Source organism: Acanthaster planci, linkage group LG09 (genome assembly GCF_054643075.1).
Source record: "Acanthaster planci isolate LZ-2023a linkage group LG09, COTS_SCS, whole genome shotgun sequence".
Lineage (NCBI taxonomy): Eukaryota > Metazoa > Echinodermata > Asteroidea > Valvatida > Acanthasteridae > Acanthaster > Acanthaster planci.
Window position 1 is genome coordinate 6,896,818 of NC_141785.1, and position 20,254 is coordinate 6,917,071.

General features: G+C 38.8%; 1 long non-coding RNA gene across 4 annotated transcripts; it reads right to left on the reverse strand.

Annotated features, from left to right (window-relative positions):
* Positions 1-380: 380 nt before the first annotated feature.
* Positions 381-12,833, reverse strand: LOC110988290 (uncharacterized). Of its 4 annotated transcripts, none has more exons than XR_015426517.1 (8): positions 12,645-12,833; positions 11,594-11,737; positions 10,905-11,165; positions 8,031-10,284; positions 7,091-7,204; positions 6,163-6,256; positions 4,301-4,671; positions 381-2,756 (listed from the first exon to the last, which is right to left on the reverse strand). It is a non-coding gene; the product is annotated as an uncharacterized LOC110988290 (long non-coding RNA). The 4 variants fall into 4 exon arrangements; XR_015426518.1 differs by lacking the exon at positions 4,301-4,671 and having other exon boundaries at positions 8,031-8,133; positions 8,647-10,284; positions 12,645-12,831; XR_015426519.1 differs by lacking the exon at positions 4,301-4,671 and having other exon boundaries at positions 8,031-9,725; positions 10,231-10,284; positions 12,645-12,829.
* Positions 12,834-20,254: the final 7,421 nt, after the last annotated feature.

Genomic DNA, 20,254 nt, shown 5'->3' on the forward strand with positions numbered 1-20,254 from the left:
GCAGTGCCCTACCCCATCCCAGGAGAAATGCCAACACCTATGCCTAACAAGAACCGTTTCGGAAAATGAAATATTTCCACAATATAATTCGCTGTAAATCAGAGACTTTTTTTATCTCATTCTTTCATTCAGGAAAAAGCAAGATTTGAGCTACACCTTTTAAAAAAGCAGGAAAAAGGCAAGATTTGAGCTACACCTTTTACAAATCTTCATATTCGTTAGGGTGTCCTCTTTAAATCATTTTTCCTTTAATAGCTTCTTAAATTTCCGGTGCACTTTTCAATGAGAGTATCCATGAAGCATAACTTCCAGGTTTCTTTCATATATACAAGAAACTTAAGAGGAACAGAAAGTTCCAAAAAAGGAGTAATAAAGTGCAGTTCAAATCATGGACATATTATTAATGTCTCAGGCTACATATTTTATTTCAGTCAATTAAAATCCTCCGACTATTACACAGATTACAGGAATTACAAACAGTACATGGAGTACTCATCTAGAATTCAAAATCATTTTGAAACATTTGTACACAGAAATTCCCTAGATTTGTCTCAAATGTATTGACCTGTGGTGAAGTGGAACAGGCCATACAAGATCAAATCTGTACTTTCTAACCCATATTTCTCCAAAATGTCTAAAAGGCAAAGGGCTTGTATTTATTTTACATAAGCCTGACACATAAACAAGCCCATTTTTGATTGGTGGACCATTTTGGAATACAAGATGCATAGACTAAAGGCACTTAGAAGTTTCCTGAGGGAGACTGGACCTGTTCAGTACTAAAGCCTTAAGCTTTCTATTATATTCTTCAATCGCAAGGTGTTGCCATCTTAAGACTCAAATCTGTGACTTTCAAGACCATGTATGGCACAGTGGATAGTGAATCTTCTGTTTATGAAAAAAAATCAAACAAGGGGAAATAAAGAAACATGAATAGCAATTTACTTCTCGAATCTTCCACCCCTTTCCTCTTGTCCACTTGCAGGTGGGTATAATTTTTGGCCAAAAATTTCAACTTTCAAAAGGTAAGATATGGACACCAACACAGCCAAATGCAACAAATACTGATTTACACCAGTCATTTGAAGAGTATTTGTAACACATTTCTTACCACAACCTCATACTTGTCAACAATGTGGGACATGCCCATGGAGTGGTATACTCTAACAGGGAATTCAACACACAAATTCAACACACAGTGTACCTCCACAGACTCAGACTTTGTGTGTGCTTGAAAAACAAAACAAACAGAGCATTGACATGTTTAAATGTCAGTCGAGTTGATCGAGTCAAGGTATGCTTGAAGTTTGAAACCATTAGCTTGTAGGCCTACCTGTGTATATAGATGGCCAGATCATGGTTACATCCAAAGTGGATTTAGAAAAATAAAAATAAGAGCATATCTTGTTTAAATACAGACATTCAAGAAAAAGGGACCTTCAAGTTTAAGAGTTGCTGTTGAACCTCCCCCTTCCCATTTCATTTGATTTCCCTTTGGCAAGCAGCGACCGTATCAACATACATGTAAATATTCATTAGTCTGTTTTCAAAATTAGTAGTCTAATTTATTTTGGCAAAAGCTTTGTTCAAGTCATGAAAGAGACAATAGGCAAGGACAGTTGTGTGTAGAAAAAAAGATTTTTTCCAGAAGCACCTGAAATGAAGCTCCTATCAGAAATATAATTTTAAGCTTGAATTAGTTACATTTACAGTTGACGTCTTCATTCCGCATACCGAGATATGGAATGTGTTTCAAAACATAAAATTCACATTTGAATTACACTTTTATTTGTTGTTTGCATCGTACAATTTTTGTTTTACATCTGCATTTTGTACACACTCTGAGTCAATTCATCTGCAGTCATAAAAATTGCACGATGATCTATGGGTGACATCACTTCAAATATGAAGTAAACTAAAAGCCTTCAGAAAACTACAAATAAAGAAAAGGTCTTGATTATTCAGTGATAACTTAAAAAGTTACAGATGCTTGGAACTGAAATAAAACCGTAAGTAGAAATCACACACCAAATTTATGTTAACCTGTGTACAGACTTCCTTGAGTGAACCACAAACGATCAGTCTGTATTTTGACCACATTTAGAACTAAACTGAAGGAAACCTGGCCCTGCTACCATAAACAATACCATTTCCCCTGTGTAATTCCAACAACAATAACAATAAAAATTGTAGCTTTATTTATTGATGGTGGCAATATAATTTCCAGCATGTTTTTCAAAGGGCTGCCAGTACAACTTCAAATTACAACTGCAAATATATGAGGATAGTGTTCAGTTTAAGAAGTGGAAGGAAAAACTCCCCATGATCATTATAGAGATGAGAAAACCCCAAAAAGTTAAGTAAAGACTGAAAAATCCACAAATTAAACCTGGGCTGGATTCACAGAAGTGGAAGGTGACAAAAGTGTCACTATGCCAACCTGACGCCCCATTCTACCAGTCCACTTTTCATTGCTGAGCCAAAGCAACACTGACACCAAAATAACCCTTCAAGACCATATACATTTCGTAATGTACAGCATAATTCTGATATAAGTTGGTTGAAAGAGCTACATTTTCCCAGTGGACATACTGATCTGGGCAGTTAGTGGGGAGGCTGAGGCAGCTGTGCTGCTGCCATCATGGGGATGCCTCCAACGGCAGCATCAATACCTCCTGAATCCTGCATCCTCTTCTGTCGCTTCTCTCCTTCTGTATCTTGTAGATCTTCTCAGCCAAAAGGTGATAGTACTCCTCCTGTGACAAGACCAGGCAATTAATGAGTGAATTAAAAAGTGAGAAAGAATGAATGGTTCTCCAGGTGATTTTCCTGCGATGGACACTGGTCTTCCTAAGGGGCCACTCGAAATTTTCAGTGTTTTTTAAATTTTGACTTTTTTTAAATAGTGGGTGGATGGGTTAAGGAAATAAATTGAAAATCGAAATTTACTTTTTATATTAGAATCCAGAAACACTTATTTTTGTGACTTGCCTGAAATACGTGTAGCGTGCACGCCACGCCAGCATTCCCAAAATGCAATCATTAATAACTTTGTTTCCATATACAAACAGACTGACCCTTCCTGTACATTATTATGTATGTGTGAAACATCATGGAATGAGGTGGTTTTTTACTCTTTGACTTGGCAGCTGGGCACTTGCGGCGGTGATAAAAGACAAATGTAGCAGGGTACCAGGCGTATTATATAAACCTACTATATAACCAGTTGCTAATAATGGTGATATGTTCATCACCTTGTATCTAAGACTAACCAGACAGCAGCAAACTGCATCCAAATCTGTTGGCTAGAGCTAGGTCTACGTCTCCGTTCCAATAGAAATACATACATGTACATGTATGCATGTGCGTGGAGACGCGGTAATTGACTGTAGGCATAGCCGTACCTTGGGAGATCCATTTTTGAGCGGATTAGACATGGCGTGCTCTAGCGTGCGCAATCGATTGCAATCATTTTATTGCAATTCCAGCCATCATTTTGCCATACTGTGTTGCATTATAGATTTTTACATGTATATGAATTTATATCAAATGCATGAATAATGAACATGTACTGAATGAAAATTCAATTTTTTTAAATACAAATTGCAGGTGGGTGGGTGGATCAAAAAATATGAAAAAAAAATAAAAATTTGAAAAACACTGAAAATTTTGAGTGGCCCCTAGTCTGTACACGAACTGTCAGTGGAAAGACTGATGAGAGCCTTGGCAAACACCTGCACTTCTCTAAGAGTAGGAAGTGTCCTTGTACATCATACAGAGTTACATGTAGTTGTTTGTGAGGCTAAGTTCAACCTTCCATAAAGTCAAATATTAAGTTCTATTCCAATTTCCAACAAACAGCAGCAACCAAACATTTCTGTTTGTTCATCCGAGTGGTTTTTCCCTCTGAGTTTCAGCAGAGGGATTTGTCTCCTACTTAAAGAGGTTCGGTCCTAATTGGTGATTTATTCCCTTAGTAACAGCAAGATCACAAATCATGAGAAAAGGAACACTGCAAGTCAGAGTAATTTGGCCTTATTGCTGGACATATGCACAGCTACTTTACAGTGTACATGTATACCTGTATTAGTTTACAGAAACAGACTAGCAATGAAGTCACTAGAGCACCTTTATGCACCTTGAGGGACTATGAGTCATCCGTTATGTTAGAATTCAGAGGGGAAAACATCGGAATGGAGCAAATAGATGGGGTGAAATGTGTATGTTTTTTCAAAGTTAAGGGTAGACCAACAAAAAGACTCAATACCTCTCAAAACTAAATGACCAAATATCTACATACCTCCTCGATTTGAAGCACCAAGTGAAAAGTTTGATGCACTTTGATGCACTTGGCAATCAACAGCAGTGGCACACACTGGCTATGTTGAGACAATGGCAGCTAGTCCTATTGAACAATGCCACTGTTGGATAGTGTGGTAACTGGCAACCACAGACCCCCAGGCTGTTTGGCCTTGGGGAGAGTAGAACTGGTGGATCTTGTTACACTGGGCAGGCAAGCCACTTTGGCAAATGATGCAGACTGAGGTGTCTGGCAGGGTTTCTAGCCAAAGTAGGCTGGAGGGTTAGGGTTAAGGAACAGATTTCTTTGAAAATTTAGACTGTTGGAGCCTTAGTTATGTCACAATTTAGAGGGGAAAAGTTCTGCAAATGCTGCAAATGTGAGAGGGTGAAATATTTTGAAAGTGAAGGGTAGAGCAATGAAAAGACTCAATAACTCTCAAACTAAATGACCAAACATCTTAATACCTGCATGATTTGAAGCGTGGACTATTTACAAACAGATTTCTTTACAAATTTAGACTGTTCAAGCTTTGTTATATCAGATTTGAGAGGGGAAAAGATGGGGATTCTGCAAATGCGATGGGGTAAGATAGGTACTTTTTAGGGGTAGAGGAGAACAAAGACTCAATACGTCTCTAGCTAAATGAATATCTAATTACCTGACTTGAAGCGTGGACTACTGAGGAATTGATTTCCTTTACAATTTATATTTTTGGAGCTTTACTTATGTTAGAATTCAGAGGCGAAAACATCGGAATGCAGCAAATGAGATGGGGTGAAAGATGTATTTTTAAAGTTCAGGGTAGATCAATGAAAAGACCCAATACCTCTTTCACTAAATGGCCAAATTTCTAAATACCTGCACGATTTAAAATGGGCACTATTTACAAACTCATTTATTGAAAAGTTAAGAATTGAGGAGCTTTAGTTATGTTGGAAATCTGATGGGAAAACATCGGAATGCAGCAAATGAGATATATGAGATATGTACACATGAGATATATGAGATATGTACAAATGAGATATATGAGATATGTACACATGAGATATATGAGATATGTACAAATGAGATATATGAGATATGTACACATGAGATATATGAGATATGTACACATGAGAATGATGAGATATGTACACATGAGATATATGAGATATGTACACATGAGATATATGAGATATGTACACATGAGATATATGAGATATGTACACATGAGATATATGAGATATGTACACATGAGATATATGAGATATGTACACATGAGATATATGAGATATGTACACATGAGATATATGAGATATGTACAATGAGATATATGAGATATGTACACATGAGATATATGAGATATGTACACATGAGATATATGAGATATGTACAAATTTCCAAAGTTAAGGGTTAGAGGTGAGAAAAAACTCAATACCTCTCTATGTTAGTGGCCAAATTTCTACAAAACTGCACAATTTGAACTGTGGACTAAGAACCGTTGAGTGAGTACTCAACGTTTCAACCAGCTGCTCTCATCATCCTCATGAGTGGAGTCCAAATCACATATGCAGCAAGGTATGAGACGGAGAGAACCCCCCCTCCTGCTTTGTGTTGGTCATTGTCTCGCAGGAATCTGGGGAATTCCTTTCAGACATCTTGGGGGAATGTGTTAAGTAACAATAGTCTGGAATGTGTAAGGATTGGACGTGTTGGGGGGTACCCCTCCGTCTCATTTCTTGCTGGGTATACCAAGCCATGCTCCAGATTTTACAGAACTGTACATTTATACAACTCAGGTACAGCTGCTTTTTTTTTCAAAAGCTGGAACATGCCTTTGATTATGAGGCTAAAATCAGAACAGGATATAAAGTGCTTACTGAGTGAGTAGTGTTGGCAGTACCAGATATCTGGTGATGTGTTACAATCCAGAAAACTGTCTCCCAGGGGTCTGGTCTTGTCTCTTCATCAATGCTACAACAACAAAACCAAAGAAACTGTTTCAATCACAGACTGTATGACTACTCACTGAGGAGCCACCACAACATTTTAGGCAACATTGAAAACTGAGTCAAATCAACAAAGATCAGGGCCAAATAACATTCAAGTGGACATCACTGAGACGTCTTTATATGAAACTCATTTTTCTCTTCTCCTTTCTTTCAACTCTCTTCAATTGTTGGTTGGTCAGCAAACAATTCCTGAAAAGTAAAACCTCTCAAGCCTGGAAGCAGTCATTTTACAACTCGCACCCCTCTTCTTTCTTGGGCTCTGATAACAACCCTAGAAAGTACAAAAAAGCCCTAATTAAAATTGTCCCAAATCCTCTGATTCCAATATGATTTTGCATACACCCAAGGGCATTGGCCAAACACTTACAGCTATTTCACGTTTTACCTGCCATCCCCAATTACTATACAGGGATCACAGATTGTGCATAAACTATTCCCAAAGTTATCAATGGTATTAAATCATGGCTCTCCATTTGCATGTGTGTCACCCAGTTTTTGGCACAAGTTAAATTTATCCACCGAGAAGGTCGTCCATCTGTGGCAACTTAGGGAAAAGCAAATAGACCTGTAACATAATAACGTCATGCTTACTTTACACGTGCATCTAGCAGTGTTTCCTATGGCAGCGAGGTGGGAAGCAAGACATTAAGTCCAAGTAAAAAAGTGCACATTTGACGTCATTATGTTTTAGATCTTTAATGAGACATTACCAGAAGTCAAATCAAATCAGAAGTCAAAATGAGTGCACAGGAGACTCAATCATACCTTTGGGATTACTAACATTGGACACATTTACCTTTTACCCAGAAGGCAGTTGCAAGAGATCAAAGTACGGATCACCTCAACAACTAGCACAGAACTCCATAATCAAGAAACTGCAGCAGCGGCTCACCAGCGGCTTGTGCTGTGACTGAAAGGAAGAAAAGACAATACAACATGAGTGTATAACCTGGATTGACTGGTTCTCAGAGGGCAATGGGAGGATTGAGAGAGGTGGAGAAAACTGATTAAGAAGTTGTAAGTGCTTCCTCAATGACCTTCTTCCAGACATGCGGTTCCAGACAGATGTGATTAAAATTTACATCCAGGAATTATGGTCAATATTGGCTTCCATATCACACTTTCCGGCTCATGTGTGTATTGTAGAAGCCGGCCTCTGTCAAGGACATCATAAAAGAAACTCTGGACTCAAAATGCTATTGTACCAACTGAAGCCACCACCAACCATCTGTGAATATTGGCTTGCATGCCATATTGTAACAAACTGCTATATTTAAAGGCTTTGTAATTAACAGAGCAAGATGGCCGCTGATGGCTTCATTGACTAATAAGTTAGCTGATGAAATGAAATAACAGTCCAGATGTTTTATATGACACCTGTGGAATGTGTAGTCATCCTTGTACATGATTTGGATCCAGGAATGAGGACATTTATCCCTCTATAATCTCCATCCATCCCCTTTATTATTTCAGTACAAGTCCCCATTCACTGCAAGCAGCCTGTGGATTCAGCTTCTGTCCAATTTCTGTTCAGTTTGTCACAAATGTTACCACCACACCTAATGATTGCATCTTCTAATTTGTTCAGTGAAATTCAACCCAGCTCCAAAGGCCGGAGATTCTCATTAGTTGAAAAGCTTATGAGGCAAAACCTAAGTTCCAGATTTACTAAACTGGGCATGTTATTAGCAGTACCATGGACTAATATCACAAAATGATGTAAGCTGTTTCCATACCTGTCAAGTATTGTCCCCAGTGATATGATATCTCTGATCTGTCACACTTCAGAAAACTTTGTCCAGGGACTAGCTTGTTCTTGTCTCTCTGTCACTGCTGAAACTAAGGAAATTAATCACAAACCATGTTTGAATTTCAGCCCATATGACTGACATTTGTGGGGCCACCGTTTCAAATTATAAGGTGCCCTTTACAACAGCAATTGAAGTATCATTGAAAACAGTATCAAATCAACAAAGATCAGGGCCAAATAATATACAAGCTCACATTACTGGAATTTCTCATAAACATTTCATAAAAATCTCTTTCTCTTCTTAGTTGTCATTTTCCATTTCTTTTTGATTGTTGCTTGGTTAGCTAAGTACATTTATTTTTCAAAACACCTTAAAATACATTTCCAAAAAGTCATTTTTTTTCAAGCCTTTAGGCATCGATTTAAACATTCCTCTATTTTTGGCGTTCTTTAGATCTATTTTCAACCATCTGCATTCAGATGAAAGCCCACAACACAAGAAATGTTGATCTAGGGCTATAATTAAACAATCCCGTCTGTTTTTTCACCCAGTCAATCTCTTCCAGTTAAGGTTTCAGCTGCAATCCCCAAATGCTATCCACCTTGAGTAGAAGCACAGACTAATTGGTTGAGAAGAGTCATGTTGGTTGGGAGTATTCATTTTGTTGGTAGCAATGGGGCTACTACCATGTCCTAGTCGTTCATGAACCAGTGATGCACAGTTAGTACTAAAGGAGCCTCTGATGCCAAGGAAATTGTGTTCTCTCTCGGTCCAACTAAAGGCTAATACAGGAGATCACAGTCTGTGCAGAAAACATTCCCAAATTATAAACAGTATTAAGTGTAACCTCCAAGGGTGCATGTGAAATCATAATAAAATCAGAGGATTTTGGGAACCATTTGAGCTATGTTATGGCTCCCTATATATATGTCACCCATTAATTGGGCAAAATAAATTATCCAACAAGGATGACTTTTAAATAGACATAATGACGTCACACTTTGTCTACACTTGCTATATCAAAAGACAATGAGGTGGGGTAGGTCTTAATGTACTAGGTCTATAGGACATGAGGGAATGAGTTGTGTGGCCACATGCATTCTGTCAGATGCTCACACGCAAGAGAAAATTTATCAAACTTGCACAGCCAGCTAGTTCTGCAGCAACACTGAATTGCTTGGAATGTGCAGTCTGCAAATGGAACAAAGGCTGGTGTCAGAATAGCCACAAATTGTTACATCTCCAAACAGTCCATTTCAGATGAACTCATCAAAAGTCTACATAAGGCAAACAAAGGAAAAAATAGGAACTTGCTGTTGCTAGAGATGAGTCTTCAAGGACCGAGCCGATGCAGTGCTGACAAAGGATGTCCTGCTGCTCTGTCCCGATGTTGCCAAGACAACTTCTTTTGACAAACTCGAGTGCCAAAATTCCACTGACAAGTCAGAGGGGTACAAGCAACATGCCAGTTTGTTGACATCAAGCCTTCTGCAGTGGACTTAGTTGCAATGCTGTTCTCATACACTACTGATCAAGGAAATCCTGATTGTGATGGCCGGCCTACGTTGAATGCCAGATGCTGACTGAGGAATGTCAGGGTTTGTGCAACACACAATTTAAACAGCTGATTGAAGGAGTCTTTTGGCAGCAAAGGACGCAACTGTCCCTTCAAGGAATGCCCTGCAATCTAGATCAACAAATGTCTTGAACGCAGTGAAATTGTCACCCCAAAAATGGACATGTGCAACAAGAACGAGAGCAATTGTGAAAACACTCGTGAAGTGCAGGGTTGCAGGAAAGGTGCCATTTGCCGTGGCGACTGACAAAGTCAAGCATCCTTTTGGTGGCTAAAATTTAGTCTTTTTGGCAAGGCATCCATGGAAATTGTCCACTTTATTAGTCTGCAGAAAAATATTAGTTCAGTCATTGTGCGCTGTGTTTGTTGTAACTTTTCACCTGAGACATGCTGCACATCCTCCATATCCTTGACTTTATCAGCAATCAAAATTAAATTTTCACAAGCAGAAAATTGGGATTTACTTATTTTATCTCACTAAAAGTTTTGTATTTGTTTTCCATCTCAATAACTATACAAATAACTAGCCAGGAAGAAACCAAAATGAGAGCAAGCAGAAACTAAGATGAATGACTCAACATTTTCCATAGTGTATGATGGTTCACTTACAATAAAAAGTTTACTCCCCTGTGCTTGTTTTTCTGCTCTTGTTTCAATAAAAACCTGGAATTCAAAAGTACAGAGTACAAATTATTTTGTCTTCTCTTGTATTTTGCCTCCATTTGATCTTGATGTACAGAAAAAGCAGCAAAAAGCAGCTTTTCAAATCCCCATCAAAACAACATGGCTGCTACCATTCTCGAGATCTTTAATAGAGGGCAACTTTCACATTGTGACACAATAACACACTTAAGAGAAGCAGAATATCTCTGAAGTCATTATTTTGAAAAAAAGAAAGAAAAATATTGCCCCTGGGAGAAACCTCAGGGGTTAATGAGTAGGGCATGGCTATGGCATTCTACACATTTTGAATAGGAAAACATAGTGCCTGTGTGCATTCCCCTGCCTATGTTTGTAAATAGATTCTCTAGCATGGCTGCTTGTTTTGCTGTGGGCTTGTAACACGGAAACATAGTGTTTTATGTGCTTGATAATGAGCTATCATATTTAAATATTTTACAATCCATGACAATACATCGCATATTACAGGATGGAACTGGCATTTTTCTGAGAAAGAATTTCTTAATTTAAGAATTCTAGTGAATTTAACCATATATTTAACAAAAACAAAAGGCTTTGTTTCAATTTGACAAATCTTTTGGGACTGCACAGCATGAGCTTACCAACAACATCCCCTTGTGTTGTAAAGTTGACCAACCCATCACATCACAGAATAATCAGTTAGACACATGTACATGTAGTTGAATTTGCTGCGTGCGTGCATACACAATCCGCAACTAAAGGGACAAACGACCTAGCTGTCGCTGTGGAGGCCCGTTTCGGACATGGCCTAAGCCTGTGTATGCATGTGCTAGCCAAGTTGTTGCACAATATGCCCGTATATGCTTGGCACCTCCAGCGAATAATCATTCACGAACGTTGGGCTGCAGAATGAAATACATATATGTAGTGTAAATTGAAGCCAATTGCAGTACAGGCAAGCCTCGTAGGGTCAGCTTTTAAGTCCAACGCCTCATAAGTCCAACAAATCCGTTAAAAAGTCCGTAAGTCCATAAGTCGGACGCCCCATATGGCATGAAGACGATCGTATAATGTTAGACCGCAACAGGAAATACATTCACATGAATGCAAAGTAAGCAACTTATGAGAAACAAGGGGCACCACTGCCAGGAAGAATGGGACACATGGCCAGTTTGGGCCGTGGACAAAGTGGAACTTTTAGGGCACCATGCCCCCTTGTAAGGGCACCGACCACCATGGCCACAGGAGGTGTGGTGAAATTGGAGTGCTGGCATTACATGTATGCCATGTCCCTATACTTACGCACATCAATCATCCAGTAATCTCTTACCTGAATGAGACGTATGTCCATTACACAGCTTCCAGGTGCGTGTAGCGGTTGGGCCAAGCATTGAAGTGTGCCAATGCACTGAAGAAGTACACGTACAGGATGAGCTTACAAAATAAGTAGGATGCTACGGGGGAGAACTGCACTCTAAAATTGAAGAAGAATTTAAGGGAAAAATTGCAGGGAACTTACTGGAGCGTACTTAGTAAGTACTGTACTCATCAGACACCGATTCTAGATTTTGAAACAAAACATGTAAAAATACCAACCCACCCTAGAGCAGTAACTTAAAAACCCAAAACCTCACAGTAACACTTAAAAAGACCAAAGACTAAAACTAAAACAACACCGTGTATAAAATGAACCTCAGAATACACTTAGGCTTCAATGACTGACTCTAACAGACAGGACTCAAGCAGAAGACCAGTCCAATTATGAGGGACAATACTTGTAAGTTGACTTGTCTCTACATGTATGTGTATCCGCTGATCTGCTAGTGCTACACTGAGTGTGGCCACACCGTGTGGGAGCTTGTTTTCAGTTTACGAGTAGGGTAAAGGATACGGAGGTACCCACAGTCCACTAGACTGGCCCAATTACAGTTGTGTCCTCTCAAAACCTTTCCTTGACTTTTATCCTCATGGAACATTGTCAAAATCTCTTTGCTGAAAACTTTAAATTGTTCTGTTAAATAATGACATTATAACCTTCAAATTAAAAACACATGCTACTGCTGATCACCTCTGTGAACAATTTCGGTGTCATGAAATTTGATAGCCTGAAATTAATGACAACATCCAGAAATTGGCACAATTTCAGCTGAGTGTTCCCTAAGTCCTAACGTGGGCCGTGCACAGGAACAAATCTCTCAAAAACCCCACATCCATGGCATGCCATGAGTACGGCACAGGCCAGGGAGGTGGTATTCAAATGAAACATGTTCAGCTTTAATGGTTTGATGGTTCGAACATGCTCGTTCACATTAGAGCCTGAAAAATACTGAGCGTTAGAACTAAAATTGTCTCCTTATTTAGCACACCAAAAATGAAGTTACCTTTGGATTGCTTGCTCCAGCTCCACCCGCACGTGGGCATCATCACGCCGATGCCGCACCAGCGCTCAGCAATATAAGTTACAGCGCCCCCTATGTTAAGATCGGACTAAATGCAGTACGCTTCATCAGCTCAATATTTTGTGGACCCTGGGAAGATACATGTGTGCCATAGTCGGGACCGATTATAGAAATGATTAAACATGTATAAATCACCGTGACGAATTTGGGACAAGTAGCTTCCAACTCGGGGCATGTTGCGCACAAAAGTAGATTACTACTTTAAGAATAATTACCTTATGAATTCAGGATTGTGTAAACTAATCTGATCTGTTTTATTGCGCGGCTTTTACAAACAAACTACCATAAAGCCAAACCGTAATAAATAGGCCTATAACGTTTATCTACGTACAAGACCGCCGCAGTAGACTGTTCTTTAGGTTTTTGGAAGTGATGGGCCAATTTCTGACAGGAGATTTCTCTTTTAGGTCAGGTAATTCTTCAGTTTAAGGGAAAAGGGAAAAACTAAGGGAAAAACTGAAGCTTTAATCTCCTGTCACGTGACCCTTGATGAAGTAATTTTGACGATTCTTTTCTGGAAGCCTCTCTCCATTAGGGACTTCAAGTGTACATTGAGGGAAATCATTCAGATTTACCAACGTGCCGAAAATAGGCTGTTGAAAAACGTGTGCAAAACCTATGGGCAAAATTAAATATCCAAAAATCAATTTAAAAATATGTAATAACGTCATCATGACGTCTTAAATTAGGCATTTTTTTAATCCGGGTCTTTTTTGTCTGTAACTTTGATGTTGATCGAACCTTTGACAATTGGCCGAATAGTTTCTTGAAAACGTGTACAAAGACAATTTGGCTAAAAACACGTGTGGAGGAAAACTGCTCCTTTAATTTCATGTCTCGTGATTTTTGTCTTAACTGGAAAAAATTTATGAAATATTATTTAATATTTGGACTCTTGGGTATATTTGCAATCGAGCGGAAGGGAAAATTTAGTCGGATTTCTCTTTTGTTCTGGTAGTAATTCTCGGTCGAAGTTGAGCGCTGCTCATGCATTATGCTGGACAATGTCAACAACGCCATCTGTGGTTCAATATAGGACAGTTTGTTGAAAATTGAAAGCCCACGCAGGTGTAACCGTAATTCTGCAAAAGCGCCCTCATAGCCTGATATAGGACAGTCCGAAAACTGTGTGCAATCTGTGTACAAAGACTATGGGAAAAAATTAATTATTAAAAAATCTGTAACAAATAAACTGCTCAAGTTATCACTGTGAATTTCTTTTAGGACCGCTTTTGGATAATTCTCCAAAGGTCTGCCAAGTTTGAAGTCGATCAGATTTAGCAAACTGCCAAAGTCTACTGGTGGAAGGAAGTGTTTGTAAACAAGTACCAACACAGAGCTGTTTCGGGACTGTTTACCAACAAAATAAGTATTGGCAAATGTGATGAAAAAACCTAGCATTAAGAAACTATGAGAGAGTAAAAATGAACAATTTAGTAGTCTGGACGTGACATATACCCTGAAAAAGTTTAATTTATAAATCAATTTCAACCAATACAATTGGATGTCCACTTCAGAAGATAATCTAATATGACTTGTCACGTGATATTATTCTCACGGTTGAGAGTTTGCTTTGTACTTTGTGGAGCTTCTCACAATAGCTTAAAAAATATAATAATTACTTAAATCAAACATATACGACTTCTTCGACTGTAGACGTCATCACAAGTGGATGTGATACCAGTTACATGAATTGTATATCTTTAATGTCACTTGAAACTCACCAGATGAGGTCAGAATCAAATCAGATCACTTTGGGTCTAGAACCCTTCCCCTTCCAGCCACACACAAAGTTTCAACCGCATCGGACATGTTCTTTTCGAAGTGTAGTGGTATGAAGAGTTCCCCTTTAATGTCACTTGACTTATCATCTGTTGACATCATCATCACATGAGGTCAATATTCCTCCAAAGCACCCCCTTCTCAAGATATCTGCAAGATTTGAACCCGATTGGTCAGGTACATCAGGAGATATAGGGCTTTCAAGAGTTCAATGTGACTTGTCTCCGCATGACGTCATCATCAAATAAGGTCAATTTTCCTCTAAAGCACTGTCTATTCAAGGTATCTGCAAAATTTGAACCCAATCGGACATATGCTTCAGAAGATACAGGGCCTTAGAGAGTGTATTCTCCGTTGACATCAGTCTGCAAACCCCGCCTTATTTGCATAAACATAAATATGCATTGTCGCACTAAAAACCAAACAACTTTGATAATATCTAACATAACAGTAATTGATTGCACATTTCACATTTTCTGTGTACAAAATATAAGAACAAAGATTGCAGGACCACTGGAGATGACATCTGTTGCACTATTCTGAACATTTTGGCGCAAAATGAATGTCACTTTTGATAACTGTGACTAGAAGTTGCACTGTATGATATACACTTCGAAACTACTCTGACACTTATTGGGAAAGGACGACCCGCTGAATCTGCAAGTTAAGGGTCTGATGTTGTCATTGACTTCATCACCCGTCCTGTTTGGGGTTCAGGACTTAATACGTCCCCACGCAGATCATCAGGTGTCACGCCCCTTTTTTAATAAAAAAATTTAGAATCCAGGCCAAATTAGTAACATCTGACATGTTGATAATGTCCGTATGGTAAAAAGCAATTGTTGATAATGAGGTCATCCCTTTAGTCAGCTCAATATTTGCCTCAAGCACTTCCTCTCCAATATATAAGCAGGGTTTCAACACCGACAGACTCATTCCGTTGAAAAAACTTAATGGCTTTTACCCACGGACGTATATAAAAAAACCTGGACTTGCAACGCCTTTGTATGAAAAAGAAGCCAACCAGCGGCCATTTTACCGAGCCGAATACAAAGGCGTGGGTTGGCTCCCTACTATTGACGTCAGGAAGAACAAAGGCGGGCATTACCAGGAAAGCTTTGTATTCGGCTCGGTAAAATCGCTGCGAGTGGATTCAATGACTCTATAAGCTGATTAAGGGCATGGCGAGTCCAGATTTTATTATACACGTCCGTGCTTTTACCACTTTTAAACACTAGACCACTTCCGGTTTCAACCGGAAGGGTCACGTGATTTGACTCACACGAGATGAATTCAAGACCACATTTTATCCTTGCACTTGCTGCAAACAGAATGTTGCGGGAGGCCACGGTTGATTTTATATTGATTTTTATATATTCAGTGGAATATTTAAATATTCAAAATTTAATAATAAATCACGTGATGAAGTCAACATGACAAAAATATTTTAGAATTATCTTTGTTGTATAGTTAGTGCTTGCCGTAGGTTTGACAATGTTCAATGATTACTAATTAAGGGACGAAAATAGTGACTCAAAACATGTACAAAGTTATGGGGCATGAAGTAAATATTGAAAAATCAATCATAAATCACAAGATGACGTCATCATGACGTCATTTATTTAATATAATTTTTGTATTAAGGTCTTTCTTGGTTGTCACTTTCATAGCGATCAAACATCTCAAAGGATTCAAAATAGTGCCTTGAAAACGTGTACCAAGTCAATGGGCAAAAAACCGCATTTGGGGAAGCACTGCTCCTTTAAGTTCATGTCAGGTGATTTGTGCTTAAACTGAACATTTTTAATGAAATATTACTTCATATTCGGACTCTTAGGCATCAAATCAAATAACACAGCGCAAAGTACCCGATTTCCCCTTCGTTCTTATAGTAATCGTGCGCCAAAGTTCAAGACTATTTGTTCACTTGTGTTAAGTAGAAAAACGTGTACAAAACCTATGGGAAAATATAAAATATTCAAAAATGAATATAAAAAAAGGCTATGACGTCACCGTGACGTAATACATTAGCTATAAATCTTGCATCAGGGTCTTTGTTAGGTATTATGTTGCGATCGCTCAAACACTGCAAAGTTAGTAAAATTGGGGCTCAAAGACGTGTACAAAGTCAATGGGCTAGAAACACGTGTGCAGGAAAACCCTTCGTTAAATTTTATGTCACGTGATTTTTGTCTAAACTGGAAAATCCTATGAATATTATTTAATATTTGCACACTTGGGTATATTTGCGATCGAACGGAAGGGAAAATTTAGTCTGATTTCTTTTTCGTTTTGGTAGTAATTCTCGGTCGAAGTTGAGGACTGCTCACCAATTATGCTGGACAAGGTGTGTAGAAACCCTACGTTGTGCAACAACGCCATCCATGGTTCAATATAGGACAGTTTGTTGAAAATTGAAAGCCCAGGCAGGTGTAACCGTAATTCTGCAATAGCGCCCTCATAGCCTGATATAGGAAAGTCCGAAAACTGTGTGCAATCTGCGTACAAAGTCTATGGGGAAAAATTATTCACAAATCAATAATAAATAAACTAATTAAAAACGTGTACAAAACTTATGGGAAAATATAAAATATTCAAAAATGAATATAAAATATGGCAATGACGTTATTTTTGTTATTTTAATGTATTTGTATGTCATATTTATCTTATTTTGCCAACTGTATAAATTTTTCTGTTCGATTTATTTATTTGCCATTTCTTGAATCTTGTGCTGTTACTTTATTGTGTATGTGTGTGCACGTTTATGTAAAACCTGGAGCTTCAGAATTGAAGTCTTACGGGTGACAGTTATTGGATTAACTCTGCCTCTCCAGGCATTTGTAAGTTTGTGTTTGTGATTTCAGTGTATTTTGTAATATGTGTTTTTGTTTAATTTTGCTGTGTTCTTTATCCTGGAATAAAGAATATAGAAGAGACGAAACCAGAATTCCGCAAAAAAAGAGGCAGTTGGAAAAGAACTCGCACTTCCTTTGGCAGCTATTTCCCTAACTACTGCAAATATGGATATGAAACTTATATGAATGGATAGGGGAACATGTGGCCTTTCAGACGGTACCAAGTTTGCCAGATTTAGATAATTCTCAGATCTTTTATGCTCGATTGCCGGAAGCGTTCTATGCCCGGGATAAGGACCAGGATAGCATAGACGAAGCCAGAATTCCGCAAAAACATCAAACAGTCAGACAAGAACTGGCATTTCCTTTGGCGGATATTCCCCTAACTACTGCAAATATGGATATGAAACTTATATGAATAGATAGAGGAACATGTGGCCTTTTAGATGACACCAAGATTGCAAGATTTAGATGATTCTCAGACCTTTTATGCTCGACTATGAGAAGCATTCTATGCGAGGGATGAGGACCACTATAGCGTACACGAAGCCAGAATTCCGCACAAATATCAAACAGTCTGACAAGAACTTGCACTTCCTTTGGCAGATATTTCCTTAACAACTGCAAATATTGATATGAAACTTATACCAATGTATAGGAGAACATGTGGCCTTTCGTATGACAGCATGAGTGCCAGATTTAGATAATTCTCAGACCTTTTATGCTCGATTATATGAAGCATTCTCTGCGCAGGATAAGGACAACTGTAGCGCAGACGAAGCCAGAATTCCGGAAAAATATCAAACAGTCAGACAAAAACTGGCACTTCCTTTGGCAGACATTTCCCGAACTACTGCAAGTGTGGATATGAAACTTATACGAATGGATAGGGGAACATGTGGCCTTTTAGATCACACCAAGTTTGTCAGATGTAGATAATTCTCAGACCTTTAATGCTCGATTATATGAAACATTCTCTTCAGGGGATAAGGACCAGGATAGCGCAGACGAAGCCAGAATTCCGTAAAAATATCAAACAGTCAGACAGGAACTGGCACTTCCTTTGGCAGATATTTCCCTAACTACTGCAAATATGGATATGAAACGTACATGAATGGATAGAAGAACATGTGGCCCTTCAGATGACACCAAGATTGCAAGATTTAGATATTTCTCAGACCTTTTATATTCGATTATATGAAGCATTCTCTACAGGGGATAAGGACCAGGATAGCGCACACGAAGCCAGAATTCTGCAAAAATATCAGGCAATTAGAGAAGAACTGGCATTTCATTTGGCAGCTATTTCCCTAACTACTGCAAATATGGATATGAAACTTATATGAATGGATAGGAGAACATGTAGACTTTCAGACGACACCAAAGTTTGCAAGATATAAAAAAATTCCCAGACCTTTTATGCCGATTATATGAAGCATTCTCTGCGCAGGATAAAGACCAGTATAGCGCAGACGAAATCAGAATTCCGCAAACAAAGGAGGCAGTTGGAAAAGAACTGGCACTTCCTTTGGCAGCTATTTCCCTAACTGCTGCAAATATGGACATGAAACTTGTATGAATGGATAGAGGAAAAGGTGGCCTTTCAGACGACAGCAAGATTGGAAGATTTAGAAAATTCTCAAACCTTTTATGCCTGATTATATGAAGCATTTTATGCTTGGGATTAGGACCAGTATTGCGCAGACGAAGCCAGAATTCCGCAAAAATATCCCACAGTCAGACAAGAACTAGCACTTCCTTTGGCAGATATTTCCCTAACTACTGCAAATATGGATATGAAACTTATATGAATGGATAGGAGAACATGTGGCCTTTCAGATGACACCAAAGTTTGCAAGATTTAGAAAATTCCCAGACCTTTTATGCTCGATTATATGAAGCATTCTCTGAGCAGGATAGGACAAGTATAGCGCAGACGAAGCCAGAATTCCGCAAACAAAGGAGGCAGTTGGAAAAGAACTCGCACTTCCTTTGGCAGCTATTTCCCTAACTACTGCAAATATCGATATGAAACCTATATGAATGAATAGGGGAACATGTGGCCTTTTAGATGACACCAGGTTTGCCAGATTTAGATAATTCTCAGACCCTTTATGCTCGATTATATGAAGCATTCTCTGCGCAGGATCAGGACAAGTTTAGCGCAGACGAAGCCAGAATTCCGCAAACAAAGGAGGCAGTTGGAAAAGAACTGGCACTTCCTTTGGCAGCTATTTCCCTAACTACTGCAAATATGGATATGAAACTTATATGAATGGATAGGGGAACATATGGCCTTTCAGACGGTACCAAGTTTGCCAGATTTAGATAATTATCAGATCTTTTATGCTCGATTGCCGGAAGCGTTCTATGCCCTGGATCAGGACCAGGATAGCATAGACGAAGCCAGAATTCCGCAAAAATATAAAACAGTCAGACAAGAACTGGCATTTCCTTTGGCAGATATTTCCCTAACTACTGCAAATATGGATATGAAACTTACATGAATGGATAGGGGAACATATGGCCTCTCCGATGACACCAGGTTTGCCAGATTTAGATAATTCTCAGACCTTTTATGCTTGATTATATGAAGCATTCTCTGCGCAGGATAAAGACCAGTATAGCGCAGACGAAATCAGAATTCCGCAAAAATATCAAACAGACAGGCAAGAACTGGCACTTCCTTTGGCGGATATTTCCCTAACTACTGCAAATATGGATATGAAACTTATATGAATGGATAGGAGAACATGTGGCCTTTCAGATGACACCAAGATTACAAGATTTAGATAATTCTCAGACCTTTTATGCTCGATTATATGAAGCATTCTCTGCAGGGGATAAGGACCAGGATAGCGCAGACGAAGCCAGAATTCCGGAAAAATTTCAGGC